This window comes from Tachypleus tridentatus, unplaced genomic scaffold (assembly GCF_004210375.1).
Source record: "Tachypleus tridentatus isolate NWPU-2018 unplaced genomic scaffold, ASM421037v1 Hic_cluster_1, whole genome shotgun sequence".
Lineage (NCBI taxonomy): Eukaryota > Metazoa > Arthropoda > Merostomata > Xiphosura > Limulidae > Tachypleus > Tachypleus tridentatus.
This window is the reverse complement of record NW_027467777.1, coordinates 6574839-6590667: the sequence shown is the minus strand read 5'-3', so window position 1 is coordinate 6590667 and position 15829 is coordinate 6574839. Positions and strand designations below refer to the sequence as shown.

General features: G+C 34.5%; 1 long non-coding RNA gene across 1 annotated transcript in view; it reads right to left on the bottom strand.

The window, feature by feature from the left end:
* LOC143241913 (uncharacterized) overlaps positions 1 to 15030 on the bottom strand; it is a 34628-nt gene extending 19598 nt beyond the window's left edge. Inside the window, exon 1 of the long non-coding RNA XR_013022343.1 lies at positions 14794 to 15030. This is a non-coding gene — a long non-coding RNA (uncharacterized LOC143241913). The remainder of the gene's footprint in view (positions 1 to 14793) is intronic.
* Positions 15031 to 15829: the final 799 nt, after the last annotated feature.

Here is a 15829-nt window from a genome sequence, read left to right as displayed (position 1 = left end):
ATGTTTCAGTTCGTACTGAAGTATGTATATATTACTGAATGTTTCAGTTCGTACTGAAGTAACATGTATATATTACTGAATGTTTCAGTTCGTACTGATGTAACATGTATATATCACTGAATGTTTCAGTTCGTACTGAAGTATGTATATATTACTGAATGTTTCAGTTCGTACTGAAGTAACATGTATATATTACTGAATGTTTCAGTTCGTACTGAAGTATGTATATATTACTGAATGTTTCAGTTCGTACTGAAGTATGTATATATTACTGAATGTTTCAGTTCGTACTGAAGTAAGTATATTCACACTAATATTGGTTCTAGTACTTGATTTTATACATCATTTAAAGCTCCCTGAAAATAATAGTGTTTTGATTATTAGTATTACCGTTACGACACCTACAATACCATATGTAATTAATTTTAGAATAAATAAAAACACTTTAAACCTTGAAATCATTGCTTGTTTGGTTTTGAATTTTGCGCAAAGTTATACGAGGGCTATCTGCGCTAACCATTCCTAAATTAGAGGTGTAAGACTAGAGGTAAGGCAACTAGTCATCACCACCGACCGCCAATTCTTGAGCTACTCTTTTACCAATGAATAGTGGGATTGACCGTACCATTATAACGTTCCCACGGCTATAAGGGCTAGTATGTTTGGTGTGACGGGGAATAAAACCCGCGACCCTCAAATTGAGAGTCGAGTATCGTAACCACCTGACTATGCCGGGACGCCTTGAGAGAAAACAAATGACTTAGCATTACTGAAGCTGTGACTTGCGTTAACACGTCCAGACACAAGAGTGTTGTCGCATTGCATCAGAAAGTTGTAGCTTAAGTGCACCAAAAAAGGTTTTATTTCAGATATTCGTGCGCAGCTTCACAATGGCTTTCCGTGTTGCACGTTCGTAAGTTTGAAATTGTACACTTGAGGAAGCGCATCTGCCGCCACCGGCAACGTTTGGCTACACTAATTCAATAATTGGATGTGATCATCACTCTTATAACGCACTCACGGCTCCAAAGCGCGAAACGTGAATTTTTGAGCTAAGTGCCAGATTTATCACAAGGGATTGTCCCATAAAAGGTCAGTATTCGTAAATTATTCTCATGTATCAACAATATTAATCATGTAACTGCCAAAAGTCCCCAGGCTTAAAACGTACTGCTATAAACAGGAGAGCGGGCCGCCCCTATCCACCATTTTGTATCACAGTCCATGACACAAATTCCAGGAACTTATAAGAGAAATAAATATAGAATGTACAATAATAGCAACTTTAATCAACATTTTAGTTTGGCGTCACCTTCACGTATTTTACTGCAGACCTTCTATCACTGTTGAGCTCTCACACTTACGACATAAGATAAAAAATACAAACCTGAAACAATCCCCAAATCCGTATCATTCGTTCGGTTAGTTATCCATTTAAAACATAGCTTTTAGAAGTTCGTTTGACTTTTAGGACCAAGCTTTATAGAAATTGGATTTTTCCATTTTTTTTTCACTACAATTTGTGACAGAAGAGCATTTCTTATTTGTTTATACATATTAAACTGTGTAATTCGTGAAAAAAAAAGTCTGTTTACACACTATTTTACTTCGCCGGGTAAACACTTTTTTAGGCAGACTACAAACTAGTTCTTCTACTTATAAACAACTTAGAGTTAGCCATCAGTAGGTCGAAAGTCAAGGCTGTTCCCCATAAAAAAAAATACGTGGATTCTTTTAAAATGATGTATTATCGAATGACCTATGAACCAGGGTTCCCTTTAAGCTGCGCAGCCGCACAACAACCAATGAAGTTCCGCGCACATTCTCAGTAACAACCCTTTCAGTTGATAGGCCTAAAACTCAACTATCCATCTGGTAGCGTTGCAAAGCGGCCTAATGATCCAATAGGGTCGATGGTAGAAAAACACTCCCCGTCCTTTAAAATAGAAAGAAACTGGAAGCGCACATCCGCATATTGCCTTCATACTGGTGCACATGAAAAAACTTCATTCCAAACATGGAAGGAACAACAGTTAAACTAGTTCTGCATTATAACAAACATTATAAATTGAATACAAAATATTAGTGTTTAACTGTGAGTTGGTCTTTAGCAATAGAGCAGACTTTTCTCGGCTTTGGCCTTACACACACGGTCTAGTGGTTATGCGACTCGCAAACTCAAGTTCGCGGATTCGAATCCTCATCACACTAAACATGCTCAGTCTTTCAGTTATGGAAGCATTATAAAGTTACAATCAATCCCACTATGCGTTAGTAAAAGAGTAGCCAAAGAGTTGGCGATTGGTGGTGATAACTAGCTGCCTTCTCTCTAGTCTTATATTGCTAAACTTGGGGCGGCTAGTACAAATAGCCATCGTGTAGCTTTGCTCGAAATTCAGAACAAACAAACAATAGGACACTCGATTCTCGACTGAAATACAAGAGTAGTGTTTCAGTGACCTCCCATCCACTCAAATTATGAATATTAATTAGCCTACTGCTAACAGTTAGTTTTGAATATGTATCGTAATATTAACTTTTTACGTCAAGTGCTGAATATGAAAATTATTTCTAAACTATGACCTATGACTTTCAACCACACTGATGAACAACAGGTGTCGTGCTACGTTAGGTAAACGTACCACAGCTAAATTTTACGGACGTATTAAAAAACACGTAAACTAGTAGGCCTAGACTACTTTCCGTATGGTTGGTTCTACTTTTAAAATAAAATTACTGTTATTACCTACAGGAAGTAAATGCAAACATCAGTTATTTGAGAGACATTTTAGTCTTAACAGGAAACACCTGTACTAAAACGAGGAAGATTGTTATTATTTATTTACTTTACAGGCATTGCAAAAATTAAACATGTCACATTGACAGGAATATAGAACACTACAATAACAGAACAACGTCTGTATTTTAACAGATTTCTGTCTTCAGTTAAAGGCCTATTTGTTTGTAATGCTTCACCAGCTTGCGGTATTTAAACTGTCACAAATATTTAGCTGTCAAGTTATTAATTTCGTCGTGTTGCTTGAAACATTTCTACTTAAACATGTATCGTCCGTAGTCATTATAATGCACAGTTTTATTACATGGCCTAACAATTCTATGAGCTGGAATAAAATTAGAACATTTAACGTGCAGAAGGTTTCTGTTCTTTTTCTAATTTAAAAAAAAAATGTGCGCGTGTTTTCGTAATTATTACCAGAAATGGTATGTTAATAATTCACATTCGTTTAATCCTAACGAATATATATATCTATATTACAACCGGGCCTATTTGTTGTAGGACGTAGGCTTATTTATTTTTATTTTTTTAAACGAGGCTTAGATGTAAGAATGTTTTAACGTTTAAACTTTTATCATATATTTGCATCACTCAGTCACTATCGCTTTATTTAAGGTTACTTAAAAAGAGAATAAGCATGTTCAGTCATATTAATTATATGAACTAGTGAATGAAAACAAAGCAAAATTAGTTTATAAAATGTCTGACACACTCACTATCCAGAACCGTGAGGCCTTCCATTAGTTACCATTGCTCGTTAGGCTAGTGAGGGTACGACATACATAGTAATGTGGGCGTTGAACATATCATTAATAATGGTGTAAAATAAAAGTAATTTTAATGCCTTTTATTTACAAACTGGTATGGATTAATAACACAAATTATATTTTTGTTATTAAGGAAAATATCAAAGTAACAAAACTCTTTCAGACAATGACACAACACTGTACATTGGACTTTAAAAAACTTTTCACGAGTTGTTTCACCCTAGAACTATCAGTGGATGTTTATATAGATTCAACTGGGCTTATGAACACATTTGATTTTTCTGAGTTATGTGTACATCAAATGACTAGTGGGTCCATGTGTTTTGTTTTTTATTATAGGTTGTTTAATATGTCGGCCACAAATAAACTTGAAACAAATATACCATCAATATTGAAGCTAATTCCATTAATTTATTTCTGCGTAATATAAAAAAAAAAGTTTTGTTTTGGTTTTGAAGTAAATCGAATGTTGCATCAAACAAAATCAAAATATTAGAAATATACTCAAATATTATCATCAGAGATACTTCAAGCAAAAAGTCGGTGATACCAAGGTAGATATACCAATACCACGAGCTAATTAAACCTACATTAAAATAGCCTACAGTCTTCATGAAAGAAAACCAATTTGAAATTACACGTTTTTTGTATTGTTTTAAGCTAAGAATTATTACTGGTGTAAGAGAGATAATTTATCTAAATCACGTGACACATTGATGCTGCTTTGGTTGGTTGGTTAGTTTCCAAATTTCGCGCAAAGCTACACGAGAGCTATCTCTGCTAGAAGTATCTAATTTAGTAGTGTAAGACGAGAGGAAAGTCAGCTAGTCAATATCACTCACCGCCAACTCTTGGACTACTATATACCAACGAATAGCGGGATTGCCTATTACATAATAGCGCCCATACGGATGAAAAGGCATGTACTGAAAGGAGATTCAAACCCGCGACCCTCAGATTGCTAGTCGAATATCCTAACAACTAGACTATGCAGTTTGGGTAAACTTTATATTTTGTTACAACACATAAGAAAGTTTTATGTCTTTTCAATACTTAGTTCTCATTTATAAAACAATTTTACCAAAATATTAGACAGAAGCTCTTTTTATTCTATTTAAATCAAACTTACAAAATGCTTTTGCACAACAGATTATAGCATTAAAGGATTATTATTTTTAACACATATATCCTAAACACTGTTCAGTCGAACCTAGTTTTCTGGAAGCTCATATATTTGAATGAAGTAAACACCCCATAAAAAAAGTTTGACGTTCCACATTTAGACAAAGAATACTGAACAGTTGAGAGGGTTAACGCTCCCGACACAGCTGTTACGCCAGTGCACCAAGCGTAGAGCAGCACCTGTTGTCGAACTCTTTATTTTAATTTAAAACTGTATGTAAAATTTAATATCTTATGTTTGTCTTAACTTCTCGAGTGGAATGCAGAATCTTGAGATGTTTCAAAAGATAATTTCTCTTTGAATGTCAGCTACTGCTTCATAACACAGTCGATAAGTTCAACAGGCATATCACTTAACTTTGAATGTCAGCTACTGCTTCATTACACAGTCGATAAGTTCAACAGGCATATCACTTAACTTTGAATGTCAGCTACTGCTTCATAACACAGTCGATAAGTTCAACAGGCATATCACTTAACTTTGAATGTCAGCTACTGCTTCATTACACAGTCGATAAGTTCAACAGGCATATCACTTAACTTTGAATGTCAGCTACTGCTTCATTACACAGTCGATAAGTTCAACAGGCATATCACTTAACTTTGAATGTCAGCTACTGCTTCATAACACAGTCGATAAGTTCAACAGGCACATCACTTAACTTTGAATGTCAGCTACTGCTTCATAACACAGTCGATAAGTTCAACAGGCATATCACTTAACTTTGAATGTCAGCTACTGTTTCATTACACAGTCGATAAGTTCAACAGGCATATCACTTAACTTTGAATGTCAGCTACTGCTTCATTACACAGTCGATAAGTTCAACAGGCATATCACTTAACTTTGAATGTCAGCTACTGCTTCATAACACAGTCGATAAGTTCAACAGGCATATCACTTAACTTTGAATGTCAGCTACTGCTTCATTACACAGTCGATAAGTTCAACAGGCATATCACTTAACTTTAAATGTCAGCTACTGCTTCATAACACAGTCGATAAGTTCAACAGGCATATCACTTAACTTTGAATGTCAGCTACTGCTTCATAACACAGTCGATAAGTTCAACAGGCATATAACTTAACTTTGAATGTCAGCTACTGCTTCATAACACAGTCGATAAGTTCAACAGGCATATCACTTAACTTTAAATGTCAGCTACTGCTTCATAACACAGTCGATAAGTTCAACAGGCATATCACTTAACTTTTAATGTCAGCTACTGCTTCATAACACAGTCGATAAGTTCAACAGGCATATCACTTAACTTTGAATGTCAGCTACTGCTTCATAACACAGTCGATAAGTTCAACAGGCATATCACTTAACTTTGATGTCAGCTACTGCTTCATAACACAGTCGATAAGTTCAACAGGCATATCACTTAACTTTGAATGTCAGCTACTGCTTTATTACACAGTCGATAAGTTCAACAGGCATATCACTTAACTTTGAATGTCAGCTACTGCTTCATAACACAGTCGATAAGTTCAACAGGCATATCACTTAACTTTGAATGTCAGCTACTGCTTCATAACACAGTGGGTATGTTCAACAGGCTTATCACTTAACTTTGGATGTCAGCTACTGCTTCATAACACAGTCGATAAGTTCAACAGGCATATCACTTAACTTTGAATGTCAGCTACTGCTTTATTACACAGTCGATAAGTTCAACAGGCATATCACTTAACTTTGAATGTCAGCTACTGCTTCATAACACAGTGGTTAAGTTCAACAGGCATATCACTAACTTTGAATGTCAGCTACTGCTTCATAACACAGTCGATAAGTTCAACAGGCTTATCACTTAACTTTGGATGTCAGCTACTGCTTCATAACACAGTCGATAAGTTCAACAGGCATATCACTTAACTTTGAATGTCAGCTACTGCTTCATAACACAGTGGGTAAGTTCAACAGGCATATCACTAACTTTGAATGTCAGCTACTGCTTCATAACACAGTCGATAAGTTCAACTGGCATATCACTTAACTGATTATGTTCCAGGACATTAAAACCCTGTCGAAAACTGTGTATGTAGTGCTAAGCACTACGTGCACAGTGAGCCAAGCTTTCTATACATACATACACATATATATATCATTTGTGTACCATATGTTACTCATTAATTAAAAGGATAAAACCTTCTAGCAGAAAAATGTTAGAGTAAATCTGCAAGTTCTCTGTCCTAGTCTTTTCTATTTCATACGTGTAATTAAACGGTTATATATATATAATCATTATTATGATTTTTTGTTTGTTTTCCCATTTCCAGCAAACCTACACGAGGGCTATTTGCTCTAGCCGTCTCTAATTTAACAGTGTAAGACTAGAGGAAAGCAACTAGTTATCATATCTACAACCAACTCTTGACTACTCTTTTACCAAGGAATAGCGGATTGACCGTCACGTTATAAAGCCCCATAACTAAAAGGATAAGCCTATTTGGTGTGACGGGGATTCGAACCCGCGATCTTCAGATTACAAATCGAGTACCCCTAACTACCTAGCCAATTATTCTGATGTGAGTGTCTTATTAGTTTATTTCACACATGTTAAAAGCTGTGTAAAATGTGTAATTACACCATGTAACACAATTTTTACTTTTTCTTGTTCCTGGACAGAAAGTGTTATTTCCCAATTGTTTATGCCTAAAGTAAATGGAAAAGACCTATTTTTCTCTTCAAACTTTGTTTTGTGATCTCGGAGCGTATAACGAAAACATGATAGGAGACTATATTTGGGTCTGATACGTGAAAGTGATTTACGTTGCAGTCGCAAATCTCGAAAACTACTCACTTCTAAACATTTTGTTCAACTTTAGTATAAATACATGTATATCTCAATTCATATGTTGTTTTATTCAGACCTTATGTAAATGAAAATGTACAAATTTGCCCGTTTTTACATAGAAAATAGATTAATTTCTAAATTTCATTATCCAGGTCACAAAAGCAAAGTTTGAAGGGAATAATGGCCATTTTCTTTACTTTTACAACATAAGCAATTAAGAAATAACACATACTATCTAGGAACAAAATTTGTGTTACATAGTGTTATTAATTTAAAGTCAAACGTTTCGAATATTAGAACATCATCAATTAGAATACTATATAAACATATAAACATCATCACTTAGAATACTATATAAACATATAAACATCATCACTTAGAATAATATATAAACATATAAACATCATCAATTAGAAGAATACTATATAAACATATAAACAGGATAAAAACTAAACAGTATAACATTAGCGAAGAAACAGATTAACGGATAACCTTAGCACTCGTCTGATGTGATAGCTTGGCGCTAAGAAAGAATTTTCTTTGGTTTTAGAGCTTCACACTGAGCTACTTGTACTGAGCCCACCTCGAGTATTTAAGCCAGACTTTCAGCTTTAAAAGCCCTCAGCGTTAATGGGGAGTAAGATATTACAAATATGCTATGTACATGAAGAACACAAACATTGATGACAATTGAATAATTGATTATTTGGAATTAATCACAAAGCCACACAATGGGCTAACTGTGCTCTGCCCACTTCGGTTATCGAAACCGGGCATGTAACGGTGTAAGTCAGCAGACATACAGCTATACCATCGGCGAGTCATCAATGGCCAACAGTTTGTCAACAAAGAGCCAGTTGGCAACTTACGTTCATGGACCTCACTCCCTGCACAGCCTTTGTTTCTTTTTGCATTTACATTTTACTCAGTAAACAATTTTATACCAAATTCAATGCTTTTAAAATGTTGCAAAATTCCTAACTTAAAAATACGAGGAAGCTATTAAAACAACATCGCTTCAATTATGTTAGAGAAGGGGAGGTTGAGACAGACATCCGGAGTATACTTTTTTTAAAGCATCTTGGCCGGACAGACACAGTGTAATAATTATTTTTTCAATGAAAGTAAGTAGCCCAGGAACTTTTGAAAACTTGGACCTTTAAGTAACTTCTTCCTCTATCTTCTGATTAGTCCTACTCTCTGTATTGTAAACCATACATAAATTAATAAAATAAAACAAATGCATTTTAACCCTTAAATGGCGGCCATCATCAGTTGATGCTGCTATCTACAACATTTCTGCTGTTTAAGGATTAAAACAATGATGTCGAGAAATAAAACTCAGTATCTATGGTTGAGATTGATTTGATGAGTATGTAAACTTTTGGATCTGCAACCTGAGGGTCGCGAGTTGGAATCCCTGTCACACGAAACATGCTCGCCCTTTCAGCCGTGTTTCAGTCAATCTCACTTGGTAAAATAGTAGCCTAAGAGTTGGCGGTGTATGATAATGATTAGCTGCCATCCCTCTAGTCTTACACAGCTAAATTATGGACAGCTAACGCAGATAACTCTCTTGTAGTTGTGCGCGAAATTCCAAACAAACAAACAATGTCAACTGGTTCACTATTATGCATTACTTTCGTTTCCACACAACGACTAATTCTATTATTTTATAACTGGCAAAAAAGAAAAGAAAAATTAACAAATCGATAAGTGTGTTGGATTATTCATTAGAACAAACCACCATTACAATAATTCGCTTGCATTGTATTAAGCGAAATCACATTGTTCTTTAATTTACTACTGTACGTCTTAATATCACTGTTTTCTTATACAATCCATATTGTGACAAAAGAACCGAGACTGATGCAGTTTTAGGACCAACCCTATAATGTAATGTAGCAGCTAACTTGTTTTAAATGCAATGTTAAATACACTGCCACCTATTTACTTTCATTAAATCATGTAAGTATTGTGTAACATTTTTAGTTTTAATTAGAACTGTTATATGTTTCAAGATGTTATATGTATTTTAATTTAATATGTCTAAAATAGCACCAAACCTATTTAATATATAGTTAGTTGGAAAAAATATCTTTCTAACAAAGAAAGTGGTCCGGCATGGCCAGGAGGGTAAAGCACTCGACTCCTAATCTGATGGCCGCGGGTTCGAATCCCCGTCACACCAAACATGCTCGCCCCTTCAGCCGTCGGAGCGTTATAATGTGACAGTCAATACCACTATTCGTTGGTAAATGAGTAACCCAAGAGTTGGCGGTTGGTGGTGATGACTAGATACCTTCCCTTTATTCTTACATTGCTAAATTAGGGACGACTAGCGCAGATAACCCTCGTGTAGCTTTGCACGAAATGTAAAACAAACCAAATCAAACAAAGACAGCATACTTTCTCAAGATGACAATCATAGAGAAAACATTTGAAAATTATTTATGGATTATAAGTTTGCAGTGACCAAAATATTACAAAGCTTGGTTGTTTTTCCTCCAAAAAATTTAAAAGTTTAATAATAATAAGTCAGGTTTCGATACTCGTGGTTTGCTCAACAAGGATAATCTAAAGAATAGTTTTGTGCTTAACAACAAACAAACAGCCACCATTAACAACAAAGTGTTCACAACATATTCTAGGTTTTTTTAAACTTTCCGGCTTATTTATTTGTGTGTCTGCGTATCACATTTCATCAGAACTCCAACAAATTCTGGGAAATGTTATGCAACATCTATACTTTAAGGGTTAAGTAACTCTTTAGTAAGACGAAGTTTGTATTTATTGTTCTTCAGCCACGTATGCTATATGTGACACAGTACGGTTTTACATTAAATTAGTAGAATAAACTAACTGATGTTTATTAACATATGGTTTTAAATTGAGTAAACACCTCGTGATTTAAGTACTAAACTAATTAATGTTTCTACCCGTAATTTTTCGATTGGGTGTGGGTTGAAAAGACTAAAATGTATCTATATATAAACCTCTTTTAATGACTACTACTCGGATTAAAGCTATCTTACTATATGACTCTAAACGACATGTTTTATATGATACTAGCAAGAAACTTCTGGATAAACACATTGTCCTTGTCGTATCTATAGTGTCTTTCTTCAAGAACCCTCAAAGAGAAACAAATTTAAACATATGATCTCTTGAGATGAATTACTTGGTAAAAAAATATTTAGCTGAATAGTTTGTTCGATATAAGCAACAGCTAAAGGTGAGAGTGGGAACAGAACAATGAACGTTAAGGGTTAATCAAAGAAACAATCCTTGGAACAGAAAACAAGTTATGAAACTTAAATCCTAGCTAAGGATACGAGGAAAAAATATCTACACCACAGCGCCACATGAGCGAAAATAACACCAACTATAGTGAACCAGTTTCTTTAATAATTAACTCAAGGAAATTCTTCGATGGAGGAGTGAGTTTTGGTCTTTAAACCATTTTAACTAATGTTTTGGTTATGATGCAAATATAGAAATATATACATATATATATTAACAATGGGGTAACTGTTTACTTTGGTAATTTTGCAAATAAATAAATATTTATAATGGTGTAACTATTTACCTTGATAACCCTAGTTGACGGTTCAGTTAAGCCTAAATTGAATACTATCCAGTTTACAGTACAAAATATATATACGTTTTCTGAGACAGTTGTTTTAGTGGACCGTTTTTCAAAACAGTTTAATACGTGTTTAATATACAATAAAGAATTTATGAAAAATATCAGCCTAAATTCCAATGATTCACGAATAATTAAGAAACCTATGATGAATGTTTTTGAACTCTTGTAGAAACAGCTGAGTCTAAGACAATGTCATCTGATCTTTAAGATATTTACATACAAGAATAAGACGCGAGTGCCATACACGTTCCATTATAAACTAACAGAAGTCTTGAGTGAATACGAGACTCAACACAATGTGTTTAGACTATGAGAATTATGGTCCTACACTGTGGTGACGCATCACTTGTGTTTACACTATAAAAAGATAAATGTATTCCATATTCACTACTAATGTCATGAAGATATCCTGGTGGGCTATAATGACCGGTTACTATTTATGTCATGAAGATATCCTGGTGGGCTATAATGACCGGTTACTATTTATGTCATGAAGATATCCTGGTGGGCTATAATGACCGGTTTACTATTAATGTCATGAAGATATCCTGGTGGGCTATAATGACCGGTTTACTATTTATGTCATGAAGATATCCTGGTGGGCTATAATGACCGGTTTACTATTAATGTCATGAAGATATCCTGGTGTGTTATAATGACCGGTTCACTATTAATGTCATGAAGATATCCTGGTGTGTTATAATGACCGGTTCACTATTTATGTCATGAAGATATCCTGGTGGGCTATAATGACCGGTTTACTATTAATGTCATGAAGATATCCTGGTGTGTTATAATGACCGGTTCACTATTTATGTCATGAAGATATCCTGGTGGGCTATAATGACCGGTTTACTATTAATGTCACGAAGTTATCCTGGTGGGCTAATGACCGGTTTACTATTAATGTCATGAAGTTATCCTGGTGTGTTATAATGACCGGTTTACTATTAATGTCATGAAGATATCCTGTGTGTTTTACGACCCGTTTTGCTTATGAATGACGTGTTTTTCTTCTTATTTATAATGATGTCAGCAAGTTTCTATTGATGAAACTGATGACAAACACTTACTGCTTCTATTATGACGTGAACATTTTTGGTCATAAATGTTCATTGTTTGTTTAGAGTATTCGGGCTAAGCTATCTGCTCACAGTGTTTCATAAATTAGAAGGAAGGCATCAACTACCATGGACTTTGGACTACTGGTTTATGACTGATTTAACAGTCACTCTTACTGTACCAACGTTTCCAATATGTCGAGTGAATGTTTGTGGTAACGAGGATATTATTATTTAACCAAAGAGTTGCACCACGCCCAACCCATAATATAACGGGTACTTGAAATAACCACAGACATGGAACAGAGTTACTATATAAGGTATTGAACGAGAACGTGTGTGCGTGTGCCACTCGTTACTTTGTTTCTGTTGTGTTTTGTTTCAAATTAAAATAAGTTATTTGAAGCTTTAACAATGATTGAAGGACAAAGTACTATAATTTTGCTGTTTTTTTATACAATGTAATATGTTATTTGGGACTGATTGAAGGGCAAAGTACTAGAAACTGGGTTGATAGACCCTCATTTTAACTTTTCTAAGAAGGTCCTCCAGAACTAGTGTAGAAAACTCACTCATATCAGGTGTCCCATTTATCAAGAAACAAGTCCACAGTAAAGCTTATTTATTAAAATATAAAAAGTCCTCTAGCATGACACTGCTAACTGATGTTCCAAAACACTGATAATTAGGCATCACACTGCTAACTGATGTTTCAAGACACTGATAATAGTAAAGCTTGTTTATTAAAATATAAAAAGTTCTCTAGCATGACACTGCTAACTGATGTTCCAAAACACTGATAATTAGGCATGACACTGCTAACTGATGTTCCAAAACACTGATAATAGTAAAGCTTGTTTATTAAAATATAAAAAGTTCTCTAGCATGACACTGCTAACTGATGTTCCAAGACACTGATAATTAGGCATGACACTGCTAACTGATGTTCCAAAACACTGATAATTAGGTATTTAGCTGGATGAAAGGGTAGAGAAGGAGAGAAATACGTTAAAAGATAACTGAATGGTAACCAATAGATGTTATAATAAATGAATGGTAGTAGGATGGGTGAATAGTCAAGATTGATAGATGTAATCGTGTTGTGCGAGGAAGTTTGTTGTTTTTTTGCCCTTAAGTAATATGTTCTTGTAGACAAAAACACAAAAATAGATGTTAGCTGAAAGTTGTATTTTAATGCTAGGTATGGCTTTTGATAACTGAGAAAACATTACAGTTTGCCATTCTTATGATATTTGTAAAGTAGGGCAAAAACATAAATGAACAAAAATTTACACTAGGGATTGTAGTTGTTAGTAAAATATGGTTTTGAATTCAAAATCACTAGGGATTGTAGTTGTTAGTAAAATATGGTTTTGAATTCAAAATCACTAGGGATTGTAGTTGTTAGTAAAATATGGTTTTGAATTCAAAATTACTAGGGATTGTGGTTGTTAGTAAAATATGGTTTTGAATTCAAAATCACTAGGGATTGTAGTTGTTAGTAAAATATGGTTTTGAATTCAAAATCACTGGAGATTGTAGTTGTTAGTAAAATATGGTTTTGAATTCAAAATCACTAGGGATTGTAGTTGTTAGTAAAATATGGTTTTGAATTCAAAATCACTGGAGATTGTAGTTGTTAGTAAAATATGGTTTTGAATTCAAAATCACTAGGGATTGTAGTTGTTAGTAAGATATGGTTTAGAAGATGAAACCTATTTCAAGAAATCATTGACGTTTATATTAACGTAAATAAAGCACGTGATAAAACAAAGTAAAATTGTCATATTTGTATTTATCGGTTCACAAATTTAAAATCGGGTTTCATTAGTTAACAGAGTGCAGATAGCCCATTGTGTAGTTTGGCGCCAAGAAAAAACAAACAAACATCGGTTGAACTAATATCAAAATGTTGAAATCTAAAGGTTTGATCAAGAGGAACGTTTGTCAGAGCCATTTTAGTGGCTATTGTAATCTGTGAATACAAGATTTTACTGTATTATAAAGTTTACTATCACAGTTTCTTACGGAATTGAAAATACACTTTCTGAAATGAAATGTAACAGGGTTAGTTGACGGCTTTATCAAATAGTTTAAAACACTGTACGACGTTTCTCAAGTAAACAGGATCACAAAATTCAAACCATCTATCAATGTGCCTAAAACCTCTAGCGCTTTATAGGAGCGGTCTCTTCTTTATCAGAAGCGCGAGCCAGCCACGTTTGGTAAGTGATCGAACTTTGGGATCTTTCTTGGACACTACAACCATTTTGTGAAGATCATGGTGCTGTTTTACTTCAATCTCTTTATACAAAAAGTAAAATAAAAATATTTTATCAAAACACGACATTGTATAGCAAAAAAGATATTCAGTACAAATTAAAATTGTATCTCAGGACAGCTCAGTACGAATTAATACGTAATGTGGTATAATAATTCATTCTTGTCAATGGTCTTAATCCTGTCTGCTTTATGAAGACATTAACGAATCCTCCAGATGGTATACAGTACTTTACATTAAAATATACAGCTTACCTCGGTTAATCTGTCTGTACATTGGGATTATTAAAGGAACACAATTCTCGTCTTCTCGTAAATTAAATGCACTAAAGTAACATACTTAGAAGTAAGTGAAATGTTTATGACAGACTGAGTTCATACCGTTCACTAACTGTTGTAAAGCCAAGTAGAAGCGGTTATCACACACTGTCACCCTACCGAACGTGACGCGAAGTAGTGACTGACCTCAAATTCTCACGAGAAGCACGTGGTTGTCTGCACGCACTCTATCTCATTCACTGAATAAGCACGTGACTTCAGGCAGGTGCAGCAGAAATCATGGGCTCGACCACTGACGAGACCCATTGGCTCCTGCCGGCTCTTTTTTAATTATCATTTTGTTGTTTTTCTGTTTTAGTTGGCCTGCTAACTTACGTCCATTTTCATACTTCATTCAACTGGGCAATGTGTCTGACAGCGTAAGTCTGTGAAGCTTTTAACAGGAAATGTTTCGAAATTTTATTTTGTGTTTTGAAAATTTTATACTTTGGATATCAAACTTGAATTTAGTTTTTTATTTTTTAAGTTCTTTAATTACAAATACCGGCATTACAAGTTGCATAGGTAGGATATTAATATCTTTTGTTTGTTTCTTACTCTGATTGCACGATCAAAATGCGGTATACAAAACATAACACACGGGCATGAGATATATCAGGGAGAGTGTGAAACACCTTTCTGTTGCTTCATTTGTTTAATCCAAGGTATATGTATATACATTCTTATGAAACTTTAAGAGTGTGACCAGAATTAGTCGGTGTGGTAGTTATAGGCTGTCTAACAATGTCACAATGATGTAGAGACAGAAACAAGAAAGTAAGGACATAAGGTTTGATTTCAATGTTGATATTGTCGAAATGTCATGTAAAAATGTGGAGAGTAAGCTCAAATGAATTGATATACAAAAAGACTAAGGAAAATTTATAATTAAGATAACCGTGTTAACTCAGTTGGAACAATGTGAAGATATTCGGGGTTGACAAGGCTAGGAAAGTTGTTGTCTGAAGCGCTC